The sequence below is a fragment of the Rattus rattus genome, chromosome 3 (genome assembly GCF_011064425.1).
Source record: "Rattus rattus isolate New Zealand chromosome 3, Rrattus_CSIRO_v1, whole genome shotgun sequence".
In the NCBI taxonomy this organism is placed as follows: domain Eukaryota; kingdom Metazoa; phylum Chordata; class Mammalia; order Rodentia; family Muridae; genus Rattus; species Rattus rattus.
In genome coordinates this window covers 66,530,138-66,545,318 of record NC_046156.1, presented here as the reverse complement: position 1 = coordinate 66,545,318, position 15,181 = coordinate 66,530,138, and positions in this window count along the sequence as shown.

Here is a 15,181-nt window from a genome sequence, read left to right as displayed (position 1 = left end):
CTCTTCAAGTGCTTCTTCCAAGAGGAAGTTTTAAAATGATACTCTTTTGTCTACTTTAAGAAAAAAGATTGACCATTTCCTTTTTTTTTTTTTTTTTTTTTTTTTTGATTGTGGACCTCAGACTCGCAATGTTGTGGTCCTCATGGATTCCTTTTTTTTTCTTTTTTTCTTTTTTGTGAGTTAGTTTCTGGGAGGAAAAAACTTTTAACTTCAAGCTCATGGTAGCCTCTCTGTTAACTGTTTGCTCTCTGTAGTTGTGAGAAACACCATATCCAAAAGCCACTTAGAAAGGAAGGAAAGGGTTCATTTGGCTAATGGCTTACAGCCCATCACTGGAAGAAGCAAAGGCAGAAGTAGAGACGGGCGCTCGCAGTCGAACTACATCCGAGTGCTACTTCCTCCCTCGCTCTGTTCCCTCTCTTATGCAGCCCAGTCCCACAGGACCACACCCATGACATTGCCCTCGGCTATCTAGACTGGCTACACCAGTTAGCAATCAAGAAAATACCGGGTAAACATGCCCACAGGCCAATCTGATGAAGGGAGTCCCTTGTCTGAGATCGCCAATTCCCAGGTATGTCTGGGTTTGTATCAAATCGAACACAGCAACCGGCTCATTAACCTGTCCTTCCAGGCACAACCTATCATATCACTTTACCGCTACATTCGCATACACGTCGCCCCAGACATTTCCAACCAGGGCTCTCCCCTTAAAGGCCACCTATTTTTGCTTATGCTCTCAGGGCCGCGTTCAGCCCACTGGGAATACAGGTGCCCTGTGGGCTCTGGGCTGTGCACTCTGCATCTCAAACTGAAAGTCATTCTTTCCGCTTGGCCCCCTGGGACAAAGAGGGTGGGGTTGTTCCCTTCCACCAAGGGGAGATCACTTTAATCAGGGTTCCTGCGGACTTCCTCCACTGGTGACAGTGGTGGTTTTTATAGGTGAACAAACAGATGGAATTGAAAGGCCTTGTGGCCAAGGGAGAAGATAAGCATTCAGCGCTGGTAGACGAGGATCCAGATAACATTCTTCTAGAGCTGACACCCCTGTCACTTCTCAGGCTAGCTTTCCTACCTCTGAAGGAGTGGGGGTAAGAACCCTGTTCACCGGGGGCGTGGTTTCTAGACGTCACTCCACGATAATTCTGTGCCTCAGCGCTCCCCTCTCCCCCTACAGCGTTCTCTTTGACCCACAGATGCTCTCATTTGCGCAATATAGAGAAGAGTCTGTGTCTTAGTTGGGGTTTTAATTACTGTGAAGAGACGCCATGACCAAGGCAACTATTATAAAAGGAAACGTTTAGCTAGGGCTGGCTTATTTCAGTGGTTTAGTCCGTTATCATCTTGGTGGGAAACGCAACAGCATCCAGGCAGGCATGGCGTTGGAGAACGAGCTGAGAGTTTTACATCTTGACCCAAAGGCAGCAGAAAGAGATTGGGTCCCACCCTGGGCGAAGCCTGATCATAGGAGACCTCAAAGCCAACCTAAGCAGTGACACACTTCCTCCATCAAGGCCACACTTAGTCCAATAAGTTAATAGCGCCACTCCCGGTGAGCCAAGCATTCAAACACATGAGACTATGGGGGCTATACGTACTCAAACCGCCACAGAGTATATAAAAGGACTGTAAGGTGTAGAAGGACCGTAGGTGGAAGTAATGTGGGTGCTGAGAGATACAGGGTAAGTGGGTGTGAAGCCGATGAGGTGTGAGTAGGGAAACAGGAAACATCGCAGCAGAAAGGAGAAAGCAGCTCTGTGGCTCAGAAAGTGACTGTGACAGCTGCAAGGGCCGGGAAACCCTGTGGGTACTGACAAGAAAGGAAGAGCAGCACGGGGAACGGCAGATCTCTGAAGTGCTTCCGAAGTGTATCCCTTCGTTTATTAACGATGTGAATGCCTCCAGACCTGGTAGTTCCATTATCCCCAGGGACAGTAAGCCATCACTCCCATAATATAGCTTAGTCACCTTCTTCTATTCTCTAGGATGTCCACAAACCCACTCATTCCTTCTGCACCCTGTATTCCCCTCAGTTTCTATCATTTGGAGCTAAAGGACAAGCTAGACCGGCTGCATTGTAAGCATATGGACACCAGGTGGCAGCAAAAGTCAATTAGTATAGACCTTGGAGCAGCCAGGAGCCAAAGGCTCCTTCCATCACCTCGGACTCTACAAAGGTGTCATCGAGTTGTGCGTGTAAAGCTATTCTCCTACACCCCTCTGCTACGTAACACTTTGGAATTTTAAAAATATCACCCCTCAGTTCTGTGCTGGCTCTTGAGTGTGGTCTCGACTGTAACCCCAGGGCGCTATTGCAGGTAGACAGCTAAAGCTGAGGCCTAGAGCCTTGGCGAATCAGCCATTCACCCAAACAACAAGCCCAGCCGACTGTCCTCTGTCGCGCTACATTAGCTCTTCTTTGTAGAAGAAGAAACTCCTTGCTTGAAGGAGTTTTTTAATCAAGTTATTCTTTTTTTCTTTTTACTCTGGAAAGTGCATGTGCACTGAGCAGGGACTTCATGACCCTGTGTTCTGCATCTATCTCTGTTGCTTCTGTTTTATTCACTGCTGGTGGAGTATAAGCCGGTATAGCCACTATGGAAATTAGTGTAGTGCCTCAAAAATCAAAAATAGATCTGTCCGATCTATGCCCACTGGGCGTATACCCTAGAGACTGAGTGTGAGAATCCAGTTCAGGAAGACTTAGACTTGAATTTTTAGATAGGTGAGTTAAGTTGGGATGAGTGTCAGTAGAAGCCAGGCAGCAGAGAAGGTCCATGAGAAGGTAGGTCCTAAGGAGAGGCACAGGGAAGCTCATGCAATTATGAAAGGAGAAGCCTATTGGGACGGGACGCCTTGGTGAAGACACTTGTCACTGAGGCCGACAACCTGAGTTGGATCCCCAGGATCTTACATGGAGGGAGAACAGAAACAAGTCTGGTACATGCCATGTGGGAGGTGCATGTGGACACACACACATACAAATACACACACACAAACACACATACAAATACACACACACAAACACACACACACATACAAATACACACACACAAACACACAGACACACAAACATACACAAACACAAACACAGACACACAAACATACACAAACACAGACACACAAACATACACATAAACACACAGACACACAAGCATGCACACAAACACAGATACACAAACATACACACAAACAGACATACATACGAACAACAACAGCAATAATAATTTTAAAACTTGAAAGAACAGGAGGGAATACTAGAGGAAGAGAGATTTGAAGTCATCAGCAATCCCACCAGGCTACAGGCTTCCACATTACGATAGTATGGGAAGCCGTTCCCACTGGTATAATCATGGCGTGAGTGCTTTGAACATAATCAAATGTTTCCTGATTGGATCTGAGGCCCACTACATGGGAAGAAACTTGTCACTGTTCAAAAACATATGGTTTAGCTGGGAATGATAGCACATCCCGTTAATCCTAGCAGAGGAGGCAGAGGCAGTCCGGATCTCTGTGAGTTCAAGACCAGCTTACTCTACATAGCAGGTTCTAGACTATCCAGGGCTGCATAGCGATACCCTACCAACAAACAAACCAAGACAAAACACTATGGCTAGGGAAGTCCTATGCCCCATGTGGGAATCCACTGGCAATGCTTTCCCAGATAGACATGTGATTAAATTGTCTTTTAAGTACATGTATGTGTCCAAACACTAGTGCCGCTCTCAGCCTTCTTCAGAGAAGTCCATCTGTCAGCACATGATGCTCAAAGCACCATCACGGCTGGTACACTCTGTCGGAACACCTACTTCTGTCTCTCTCTCTCTCTCTCTCTCTCTCTCTCTCTCTCTCTCTCTCTCTCTCTCTCTCTCTCTCTCTCAGAAGGCCAAGGATCATCACAGAAGAGAAGTGTGGAAAGAATGAAGAACCAGGGTGTCGGCGCCAGCACCGACACGGTACCGAGAATCGGGCGAAAGCCTACGGGATGAAAGAAACACACATACACACACACACGGGTTATCGTGTCAAGCCAGGGAGGAAGAGAGAGAGAGAGAGAGAGAGAGAGAGAGAGAGAGAGGGAGAGAGAGAGAGAGAGAGAGGAAGAGCAGAAGGAAGAGAGTGAGAGAAGAGAGAAAGAGGAGGAGTGAGAGAGTCTCCTGTAGCTTTATTCACCACTTATATACCCAAGTCTCCAGGTAGAAAATAACCGGGAAGCACAGTGGGAAACCCTGGCTCGTGACTACCTGGCTTGTGATTTTGGTAACAAAAGACCGACTACGAGACCTGAATTAATTAGGGAGAAATCCCAGAAGACCAGCATAAATCTCCAGGATAAAGGCTGAGGAAGTAAAAGGCAGAAGTAAATTGACCACCACCCAGGTGTGGTCCAGGTGTGTCAGTTCCACATGCATCAGCCGGGCTCAGCAGAGGTCATGCAGTGGAGACACCGGGTGTTTACTACTTGGTCTTTTCTTCCTGTGCCGTAAATACATGGGAGAGGCCTCTGTCCAACAATCCCATGACTTCTTAACTGTGGCCATGCAGTTACAAAGCGGCCAGGCCCAAATCCAATATGGTTCACTACACCAGGGGATGGAGAGAAGTGTGGTGGGCTCTATCTTCTGTGACTGCTGCACAGAGCCTAAAATACTGAAAGACAAAAGTGGGGAGGGAGGGCTGGTTGGGAAGAAAGGGATCAGCAAGAGGGAGGTACATAAAAAGGGTAATGGGGGTGAATATTATCACCGTGTATTGTATGCAAACCTGACACTGTCAGAATGTGTGTGAGCACATGCACACACCTCCGTGTGTGTATGCTTCTGTGTGTGCATAAAAAGTGCTGAATACGCTCTGTAATCCCAGGGCTGGGGCATGGTCCCTGGGGCACTGGCCAGCCAGTAACTCAGTGAGTTACAAATGGAGAGAGACTCTGTCTCTAAGGAGGTGGATGGAATTCCTAGGACGACACTGAACTCCTGTGCTCTACACACACACACACACACACACACACACACACACACACACACACACACTTATACACATAAAATTAAATAAACAGCTTCTAAAATTCCCAGTTCTGCCTATTTCTGTGACTTTGCCTATCCCATGCTGGCCACGTGAACTGCATACTTGTAAGATTTTCTTTCTGACTGACAGCATTTTACATGTGTGTGCAGGAGGTAAGAGTATAAGAGGTGTGAAATGTACAGAAGTCCATCTTTGGAACTCTGTCAGGGAGCATGTGATGGGAGAGGGGGGCCTTGCCTCACTACCAGTCTCTCTGCTCTTGCTGCTGTCTTGTTTTCGTGTGTGTGTGTGTCCGTCCGTCTGTCTGTCTGTCTGTCTATGCTAAATGATGACACAAACAAGGTGAGACCTGTAGACAACTTGGAATTGGTGGAGTTGTCTCCTCAGAAGGATGCAGAGTAGAAAGAGTGTGCATGGGTCTTTCTCCAGTTAGGGAGAGGGAGTTGTTTCTCAATGCTCTAAAACACTAATTAAAAAAAGCTGTGGACTTGGGCTACAAGGATGGACCAGCCGTAAAACGCTTGCCCCTTCAGCACCAGGACCTTTAATATGACCCCATGCTAAAAGCCAGGTAGACCTTAACCTATAATCCCAGTACAGGGAAGGTAGAAACCAGCAAATCCCTGATGCTCAGTGACGAGCCAGCCTCACTGAACCAAAGAGCTCCATGCTCCCTGGCAGGCCCTGTCTAAAAAAGTAAAGTGGGTAAAGATTGAAGAGGGTATCCAGTGCTAGCCTCTGGCCTCCACGTAAACACTCACACATTTGCATCCATAAGCATGTACAGAGATGTGCATGAATGCACACACACACACACACATGCACACACACACACACACACACACACACACACACACACACACACACACACACACACACACACACACACACACACACACACACATGCAGCCATGAGTTCCCACAAGTACAGAAACCCAAGAAACAGCACTGCCTACAGCTCTCGTCATCCTGACAATCAAGGAGTGTCAGAGCTGGAAGGTTTCAGGACACCCATGATTCCATTCTCCTGTTACTGGGAGACTCCCCAGAATACAAGAGAGTGCAGTAAGGGCAGTGCCAGCCCTGAAAAGGCTCAATCGCACCAAGGCCAGACAAGCCCGAAGCAGCAAACTGGCTCTTCTGCCCCGAGCTGTGCCCCCAGGAATATTACCTCGCTGCCGGTTCTCCAGCTCCTCCAGGACCCTTGTATGGGATCCATCCACAAGCTTGGAAATGTGTCCATAAAAATAGCAAGATGTTACTTCCCTCTACACGCTTATATTTTCAGGGTACTGAAAAGTTTTAAGATATGATAAAATGTGTTTTAAAGAAATAGAATTAGAGACATCTTGTCTAAATGTGTTGTTTATATTATACAAATTTCTTGTTTTTACTCTCACTTGAGTTAATAACACTTTTAAACATGCAGTGGGCTTTTCAAAAATGTGGTGACTATGGATAAAAATAACACACATCAATACCAGCTCTGTAGGATCTTCCACTGTTTTTAAGATTGTGAAGGGATCCTGAAGGTGAAAATTTGGCACAGCCCCGATCCAAAGTCCTCATGCCTCAGTTCCCTCTGCTGTAAACAGGAACAAACGTTTTCAGGGGATGGTTTATGGCTTAAGAAGACACCTCGAATTAAACGTCTGCTTGAGGTTTCACAGCAAACTACTGCCTGCCTAGAATCAGACATTTTGGTTTTGGTCTCTGCCTTTTGTTGTTTGGAATTTTGTTCTGTTTTTCTAGGTAGGATATTGCAATGCAGTTCTCGTTGGCTTGGACTGACCTGGAACACCCTGTGTAAATCAAGCTGGTCGCACACTTAGGGTGATTCTCCTACCTCTGCTAACCAAATACCAGGATTACTGCTTCTTAAATCTTCAATGATTGACAATTTTTCCTAGAGTTCAGAGGGCAGTGTCTGCAGCCTAGGGAGCCACGGTGTTACAGAGCACAGAGAAGCCTTCCTGCTGGAGGGCAAGTTCTGGGTGCACCTGAGAACTGTCTGTATTGATCCCTCTGTGTAAAGGACCCTGGACAGTGAGTGAAGATCCTGGCCATATCTCAGTAAGCAGCCGGATCTAAGAAATGTCAGCACTGCTGTAGTTCACTTCTCTAGCCACCAGAGGGCAGAAATAGCCCAATATTAGAAGGGGTGGGGGAGGACACTTATTGAATGTTCTAGAACTGGCAAAATCTCTTGAGGAAATACTTCCCACAAGCCATGACATTTCCCAACTATGAGAAAGGTAGTTGGTTTGACAACAGGATGATGACTCCCTGTCCAAGAGGAGGAAATCTCCCTAAAGAGGCCCCCACAATTAGCTTCTCTTTAAACCGGAAGGATTTCAGTATGGCCCGGATTCTCCTGTCCTTTGTCAAGGCTGCCGTTTCCCTGAATAATTCCTTTTTACCTTTAAGGAGATGGGAAGGTCAGAAGATGCACTCATTGTCCCTAGTTCCTGTGGTAGTGAGCCTGGGATTTTTCGTGTACGAAGCAGAGAGGAAAACTACACGCACACCTTATAGTATTGAGAAGAAATTGCAGATTCCGGTGAGGGTATCTTTACTGTGTTCTGCCTCTCCATCAGGGGTGCCCGGGGCGCCACCCTAGGGGAGGCAGAACGAAGTCTGGAACGGAGGTTCACAGTCCGTGTTCTCTCCTTCACTGGACTCGAAAGGGAAACAAACGCTGTGGTTCCTTGTCTCCTCTCTGGGTTCCTGGGCAGTGGGTCAGAAACGGGGGTGAGGGCTGGGAGTGTGGTGTGGTGTGGTGTGGTGTGGTGTGGTGTGGTGTAATGTTGTAGGGGTGAGGGGGCGAGGTCCTTGGCTGAAGGCTGTCTTGATATCTCGTCACCATGGAGACAAACTCAAGGTGTGTATTATGACTGCTCATGGTCCTCTCAGTGGGGTGTCGTGGTTCCACGTTCCAGAGCAAGCACACAGACAGGTAGGGACTTGCTCCACCCCTACCAATCTCAGATGTCTGAGATTCCCAGACTTCGCTGACTCAACATTGCCAGTTCTTATGTCTGTCTGGTAACACAGTCCCACATGCCCTACAAAGGTGTCCTCTTTAGCTCTTGTTCGTAAGAGCTAATAGAAAAGTTCTCGTTAAGGTAAGCGAGAAATATAAATGTCTCCACCACACTGCAAAGGGGACAGTGTTAGAGCAGGGGCAAGGTCCCTGGAGCTTTAAGCGTCTCTGACTTAGTGAATGCCTAATCTAAAGAAGCTGGCTCTGAAAGACAAATGTACAGATAGCCCCTGAGAAAAGTGTACCTTACTGTGTGTGTTAATTAAAGCCATGTAATAGCATGGAGTTTGCAAAGCGACTCCTCCTGAGGACAGACAGACATCTCTCAGTGGGTTCAGGGAGTACAGGAGCTTGCAAGCCTCGAGTATGTCATAGGTACAGCCAGGTTTGCATCCGAGACTAGCATTTCCCCCTGCCCCCCAAGAAGATTCCAGAAGACCTCCCTCAATTTTCAGTAGCAGAATTGAGTATAGAAGTATAGAAGCACTGACTGATAACGGCTTTTGCACATTCCAATCTGTCAACCTGCTGAAGGTCCTACTACCTCACCCCCTCCCATTAAATACCAAGTTGTACCCTATCCCTACTGAGTTAGCCAGCCTCTTCCTTCCACTTACCGATACACAAGGAGCCTGAGCTCCTGCTCCCTTCCGCTCACAGGGAAACCTGCCCAGGCAGTCTCTGCAGACTGTGTCAGGGGTGGCTGTGAGCTGGGGACTAGAACCGCTAGAGAAAGACAGACTGGGGTACCTGTCAGAGAAGAGATCATTTAGCAGCAGCGGAGCAGAGGCCTGGCCAGGCTTCAGTTCTCTCTGCCTCAAGACTCCCAGCCCAGATCTACGAAACACCTTGTATATTTCAGAACTCCTAGGTAGACTCAAGGAAAAGCAGGCATATATACTGTCAAATCTGGAGTCTGGGGGGGAAGGTTTATTTCGTGTCCTCAATTGTCCGCCTCTAACTTGCACTTTTTAAATTCAACTGGAAGTGTATTTAGGCCCACTGCTTCTTCTGTGGACCTGGGATCCGTAGTCATGGTTTGTGGGTCTAAGAGCATGGATGGAGACTCACTACGTGCTCGCCAGCTTCTGAGAGAATTCCCTGTTCCTTTGTCACAAGCCTCAGCAATATTAGCAATACTTTTGCCACTAATAGAACCCAAGATGTTTTCATAGCATATCTGTCAGTGTAAGGTTCCTGAAAATTTCACACTCATCACAGCTTAGAAATCACAGTGCTCACTAGACTGCTGCTAGGCTTGCTTACTGTGATGCATTATTAAAGGATGTAGTAGATGGCTATGTCACGGGTCTGTTTTCTGATCCTTTCAAGAGCAATATTTCGATAAAATTGGTTTCCTGTGTAATCCTGTGTTTTAGTCCCTGCATTTGAGAACACGGGGGAAAAGAGTCCATGGGCTCCAACACATTACTAACCAGGGCCTGGACACAAATAGCTTAGGACTCCTGATCCAGAATGTTCTTCTTACCAAGTTCCCACTGTTAATCTTCATATCCAGGGACTCCAGAGAAAGCTCCCTTGTTATTTGTTGAACCTCCAACAATTATAAAATGTCTCTGCCCTGTTTAACTCCTACACAAATCCGAGGAAGAAAACAGTGCCACATACTGTGAACGTGACATGTTAGAATCCAGCCTCTACCCTGGCCCTAATATAGGCATAGTCTCTTCACAGATGCCCACAGGTACCCTGCTGAGACGCTGTCTGCTGTCCCTAGGTAACAGACTTTCCGCGGCCAGGATCTCGCCTGGGTACAAATCCTAATCCCATGCTTTGATGGCTAGTCTATGTTATGGACGTGACTATACCTGGAATTAACTAAAACCCAAGCTTCTGGGTACAGTGCAGAAGGGTCCTTCACTGGGTCATTTGAGGTGGTAAGATCCACCGTAAGTCTGGGATGCACCTCCAGGTGCTTGCCTCTGTAAAGGACATGGAAGGACTTTGCGCTCGCTTGCTTGCCTTCACTCTTGCTGGCAACCTCATTCCTTCACGGGTGTTAGAACGCACTTCAGGATTGCTACATATACCAAAGACCAGCTGAGACTTCCAGCCTTGTGGACAGAACCACTGTGGATTCTTGGACACAGGAGTCAGCCATTGTTGGAATAGTCAAACTACAGCATATAAGCCACTCTAATAGACATACATATATTCTAGTTCTCAGAGAATATTGACTAATATACACATCCCTTCCTCGACTCCTTCCTGGTGGCAGGCACAAGCTGTGAGCCTTCACTCTACCCTTTAAAAAGTGCATCTAAAAACGCCGTGCTTTTGTTTACATGGGTTCTGACTCCTCTTTTCAAAAGTTCTGAGATGCTGACTGTCTCTGGTTATGGCGCCTATCTACCACCCCCCAATACCTGTTGTCCTGCTGCCTCTCTGTTGGTCTGTCTATGGTTTTAGTATTTCTTCTGATACACGCTTACCCCGATCCATCTCACTACTTCTACACACACACACACACACACACACACACACACACACACACACACACACACAGCCATTTCACTTATATCTTAAAGAAGTAACAGCTTAGATTCAAAAGCTGAGAGACAGGCACAGTTCACTGTAATATCCAAGGAGTAGACTGGGGAGGGTTGAGTTACATCTCTCAAGAGATGTGGCAAAGCCTAAATACTTCTATCTTTAACAGCAGAGTAAATCAAGAAACACGACAAAGCAGAGAAGGATTCTGGAGTCAGTTCTGAAGAGCATCAGTCCACCATCTGGCAAGCTTCCCACTCCCAGCAAGAGGCAATGAAAGGCCAAGGACCTAAAAGCCTCAGAGGGACTGAGAAGCCCTTGACTTGACTGGTGACACCCAAGGAAGCTTCTTGTAAAGAAAGTCACATACCAAGCTTCCTGCATCCACCACTCAGAGACCGCAGATGGACTGGCCTGCAGATGGACTCTCCCCAAGCCCACCTGTAACATCTGAAGATCCCACCCCACCACCACATGTGTGCAGTCTCACTTCCAAAGACACTTCAGCCCTTCAGATGTGAAGGAACGATTCTGCTTCTGGCGATGCCTGTCTGCTCTGCTCTATTTCCACATCGTCTCCATCAGCCCCTGCCTAACAGGAAGAATCCATCGCAGAAGACTTGGAAGCCCTGGCTTAAGACAGAGAGGGTTATCAAACCTGCTTTATACTTTCAGTAATGGACATGTTCAAGAGTAGCCAAGGAGGATGACAGTATGTGGTACTCACATCGGCACAGGGAGAAGAGCTGTCAGGAAACTGTATGTTCTCAACACTTGACCAAAGCAGCTGCAGAATGGTAGCTTAAAAAGACACGAGCTGAGTCAGCAGTATGGTAGGCTGAGATGCTCTCTGGACCCCACTTTAGGAAACTCAGAGTAGAGGCTGGAGAGGTGGCTCGGCTGTTAAGACAGCTTTACTGTCCCTTTAGAGAACTCAAGATTAGTTCTCGATGCTCATGGTGAAGAGCCTACAACCATCTGAACTCTGCCCCTGTGCCCCCTGGTGTGGGGTGTGAAATGCCCTCTTCTGGCCTCTAGGAACATCCATACAGGAGAGTCATTCATTCACACAAACCCTATACATACACACTAATAAAACAGAATTGTCGAAAGGTTTAAATCACAGAGCGAGTGTCATAGGACCATATGTTGAAACTTGACCAGCTGAATACCTCTAGATTGTGGAGAGGAAGCTTTGAATCAGAAGCACACAGTATTCAGTGGTGTGAATACATGGTCAAAATCAGATCTACAAAGGACAGAGACGCAGTCTGAGCAACGTGCAGAATACCAAGACCAGTGGCACAGAGGTGGACCAATGTGACCCAGCTTTGCAAAGGGCCGCCCGGAGACAGGACTAGCATTCACAGCAAGAGTCCTGGAGGAGTGATAAGAAGTATGGGCAGGGTTGGGGATTTAGCTCAGTGGTAGACCGTTTGCCTAGCAAGCGCAAGGCCCTGGGTTTGGTCCCCAGCTCCAGAAAAAAAAAAAAAAAGTATAAGCATCCTGTGTGCCAGCAACTGTGAAGGACCACCGAACAGCAAGAGCATCATCTCCCATGTGATCTCTCCCAGAAGTGAGAACAGCATTTGAAATGATGTCTCAGAGGTGTGCTCACCATCCAAGACCCAACCTTATAAAGAATGCTGAGGGAAGCCAGGAAGATGGATCTAGGATCTCAGAAGGGAATTCTGAGAGGCTCAGTATAGACAAGAACAAGCAGGGAAGGACACATTCACAGTCTGTATACCCGCCTTTCCCCCTTCGTATCTATTCCTCCATTATTTAATGCACATAAACAGTTGGGCAGGCCAGTTCTCTCTTGCTCCATGTCTCCCCAATCTTCCCTCCCCCTTTCTCTCTCTCTCTCTCTCTCTCTCTCTCTCTCTCTCTCTCTCTCTCTCTCTCTCTCTCTCTCTCTAACAATCTCTCCCCCAAAGCATTGGCTGGTCTAGCTTGTGAGGTCTGCATCTTAGCTCCTTAAGAACCAGTACTGTTTTAAAATGGCCTAATTACATTTCTTTCTTTCCTTTTTGAAGAGGATTTATTTATTCATTTTGTGTATATGAGTACACCGTTGTTCTCTTCAGACACACCAGAAGAGGGCATCAGATCCCTTTACAGAGGGTTGTGAGCCACCATGTGGTTGCTGGGAATTGAACCTGGGTCCTCTGGAAGAGCAGTTGGCGCTCTTAACCCCTGAGCCATCTCCCCAGTCCCCTAATTGCATTTCTTTGCCTCTCTCATTTCATTTCACCTTGGGCCCAGACCCCCACATCTCACCTCCATATCCACCATCACATCTGTTTTCTTCCTCTATTTTTCCCCACCAACCTGATATTAATTACTGGCCTTACTCAGAACTTTTCCTTTTCATACAGTTGCACAGTAGTTAACATATTAGTACACACATTATTCTCAGTACCCATTTCCTTTCTAAATTGCTTGGTACTGAAGAGGTGGAGTTTTTTAAATCTATTAATGGGTCTAATTTCTTAGAGTGATTGCTTTCTATCAAATGGAGGAATCCAGGGGATCAGAGCTGGTCTCCTAATTTCAGCAGAAGAAAATAATAGGTTGACCCCACTACAATCTACTTCATCTTCTCTATTGTAAACATTTCCAATGAAAGAATGAATGTGAGAGGTAGCCCTTGCTGTTAGGAGTCCCACAGGAAGAACAACCTACACAACCATTACATGTCTGCATAAAGGCTATGTCAGAACCCATGCAGGCTTCCTGATTGATGATTCAGTTCTCTAGGAGCCCCTGAGCCCAGGTTAGTTGATTCTGTGGGGGTTTTGTGGTATCCCGGACCCTTCTGCTCCTACAAGCTTTCCTCCCCTTCTTCCACAGGATTTCCCAAGCTCTGCCTGATGTTTGGCTATGGGTCTCTGCATCTGCTCCCAAAATGTGCTAGATGTGGTCTGTCTGATGACAGTTTGGCTCTGGCCTAGAGTATAGCAGAGTATCATTAGGAATCACTTTATTGACATTTTTCCAGTCATGTTTGGTACTATCCCAAACTCGGGCTATCCCACCTCTGGTTCCTGATCCTCCAGGCTGTGTCAGGGGTGGCTCCCTCTCATAGCATAGGTCTTAAGGTTGACCAGTCACTAGTTGGCCACTCCCACAATTTCTGTGCCACCTTTAGCCCAGCACATCTTGAAGGCAGGATTAACTAAGTTGAAGTTTTTGTAGCTGGGCTGGAGCCCCAGTCTATCTACCGGGAGCCTTGTCGCGTTGTAGAAGATGGCTGTTTCAGGTTCTGTACCCCCACTACTACAAGTCTCAGTTAGGGTCATCCTTGTAGATTCCTGGGAGCCTCCATTGTTCTAGGTTTCTACCTTACCCCCAGGGTGCCCCCCAATTCCAGTTGTCTCTCCCAGGGCTCTCTCCCCATCTTCTCTGACCTGATCTGTTTGGTTCCCGTCCCCACCTGACCCCAGCCCACCAGCAATATCTACTACTGTATGTCCCCAGGGAGGTTCATGAGTGCCCTCTTGAGCCTGCCTTGTTCCTTAGCCTCTCTGGGTCTGTGAATTGCAGTATGATAAGTGAATACACACAACTTTGTCCTTCTGGGTTACCTTACTCAGGATGATTTTTTTTTCTAGTTCCAGCCATTTGCCTGCAAATTTTATAATTATTTTTAACAGCTGAGTAAAGCTTCATTGTTTAAATGTACCACATTTTCTTTATCCCCTTTCCCCCTCCTGGGTTGCCTCATCCAGCTGTAACATGAGGGGATATGCCTAGTCTTATCGTAGCTTCATAGCCATGTTTGGTTGATATCCCTGGGAGGCCTGCCCTTTTCCAAAAGGAAATGGAGGAGTGGATCTGGGGGAGATGTGTGGGGAACTAAGAGGAGAGAAGGGAGGGAAATTGCAGTCAGGATAAAATTATGGAAAAAGGATAAATAAATTTAAAAATAAAAGAAAGATAAGTATGACATATATATATATATATATAAACTGTCATCACTGTCTTCACCAGACACACCAGAAGAGTACATCAGATCTCATTACAGATGGGTGTGAGCCACCATGTGGGGGAATTGAACTCAGGACCTCTGGAAGAGCAGTCAGTGCTCTTAACCACGAAGTCATCTCTCCAGTCCCAAGTATGACTTTTAAAGTTTTGGACAAATGATCTAACTCCTGATGTGCCAGTCCCAATGCAAAAACATAAGACATGTGAACACCCACAGCAGTGTGACTCCTCCCCCAAACAATTAATGAACATTAGTGATTTCCAATTAAAATAAACTAGATGAGATCATAGAAAAGAAATAAAATAAAAATGATTACAGGAATGTTCAAGGAAGCAAAGAATGATGAATGAATTAGAAGAGAATACAAACAACCAAATACCATGGAAACAATGAAATGTAAGTTATAAAAATGAGATTCAATAAAGAAATAGAAAGAAAGAACAACTGGAACCCAGGGAATGAAATCTTCAATAAGCCAAATAAAAGACTCCAAGAAAAGCTTCTAATAAAGTGGATCAACCATCGTCCCTGCTCAGAGTCCTCTGGGGCACCACAGCTGCCCCGAGCAGCCTGCTATCGCTGCAAACCTCCATTTTCCCTTTGCC